The sequence below is a fragment of the Trichechus manatus genome, unplaced genomic scaffold (genome assembly GCF_000243295.1).
Source record: "Trichechus manatus latirostris isolate Lorelei unplaced genomic scaffold, TriManLat1.0 scaffold00374, whole genome shotgun sequence".
NCBI classification, from domain to species: domain Eukaryota; kingdom Metazoa; phylum Chordata; class Mammalia; order Sirenia; family Trichechidae; genus Trichechus; species Trichechus manatus.
Window position 1 is genome coordinate 504,886 of NW_004444310.1, and position 1,361 is coordinate 506,246.

The window sequence follows — 1,361 nt, forward strand, 5'->3', positions numbered from 1 at the left end:
AAGTGTCGCAATAAGGACCCTCTACCGGACCCGATACGGCATCCCTGTGAGTCACTTCCAGCAATGTAGCATTCAAATATGCAACCACACTCAAAATAGCTGTTATAAACATAGAGGTCACTTGATGGTGTGCTTCATTTGAATCTGATTGGTATTTCCTAGGATGTGTAAATTGTATTCAATTGTTGTAGCAACAGATCCTCTAGTTATGTTACCTCCTTCCAGGTTTCTGTTGAAAACTCTAGAATATAAACACTCATATTTAAATTGTATATTATACAATGGAAGAGGATTATTCAGAAGTTACAATGCCCTTCGTGAATTTCATGTTACCTCTCTTAATCCTCACACCATACCTATAAAATGGGTATGTTCACTGTATTTTACAGATGAAGACATTAAGTTTTTAAGAGATGGAGTATCTCTCCCAAAGATATACACTAGGGATAGAGACAGTTTTCACTCTAACTTTCCATACATATACCTTTTATTACACCATAAGCTTTACTTTATGTAGTAGGGGGACAAATAAATACGCAGAATTTTTTTAGGAAGAATTCATTTTATTCCATTGAATTTATTTTATTTTTTCATTTAAAAATCTTTATTAGTTTTTTAATTACAAAGGAATAATACATGATATACATAATATTAATGACAAATTCAGACACGCAGAAGTATATGAAGTAAAAATCTAATCTCTCTACCCCTAATTCCACTTCCCAATGATAAACACTATTAATAATTTGGTGTGCATCTTTTCCTTTTTTTTCTATGCCTATAAGCATATAAACAGAGATTATCTGTATGTCTAGCTATAGATACAGATATATAAGGTTTTGGGTTCGGGGGGTTTTCTTTTGTTTTTATTTAAAAATGGGGTCATACTACAATGTAAGTTTTTTTTTTCCTTATATTGGTAAACAGCTTTTCACGCAGTAATATTGATTCTTTTTAATGTCTGAATAATTCCATCATACAGATAATTTACTTAATAATTTTCCTTTTTGTGAAAGACTCAGTAATGTTGTTATTTCAACAGTTGTACATAACTGATTATACATGTGCACTAGTATTTCTGTAGAATAGTTTCCTAGATATTAAATTGACAGATCACAGGGTACACACATTGAAAATTTTTATATATGCTGCCAAAGTACCCTCTAGAAAGAAGAATGAATTATCAGTTTATAATCCATTAGCAATATATAAGTGTGTCAGTATTGGATAATATCATTGTGCCAACTGGAGAAGCAAAAATAGTATTTCATTGTTGTTTTAATTTTTATTAGTCACATCAAACAACTTTTTGAAAACTTATTGTCCTTTTGTGTTTCTTCTGTAAATTATCTGTAATTTGT

At 30.5% G+C, this 1,361-nt stretch overlaps 1 long non-coding RNA gene across 1 annotated transcript in view; it reads left to right on the forward strand.

The window, feature by feature from the left end:
- The window catches only part of LOC111819327 (uncharacterized), a 7,558-nt gene continuing 6,197 nt past the window's right edge, over positions 1-1,361 (forward strand). Inside the window, exon 1 of the long non-coding RNA XR_002823023.1 lies at positions 1-46. This is a non-coding gene — a long non-coding RNA (uncharacterized LOC111819327). The remainder of the gene's footprint in view (positions 47-1,361) is intronic.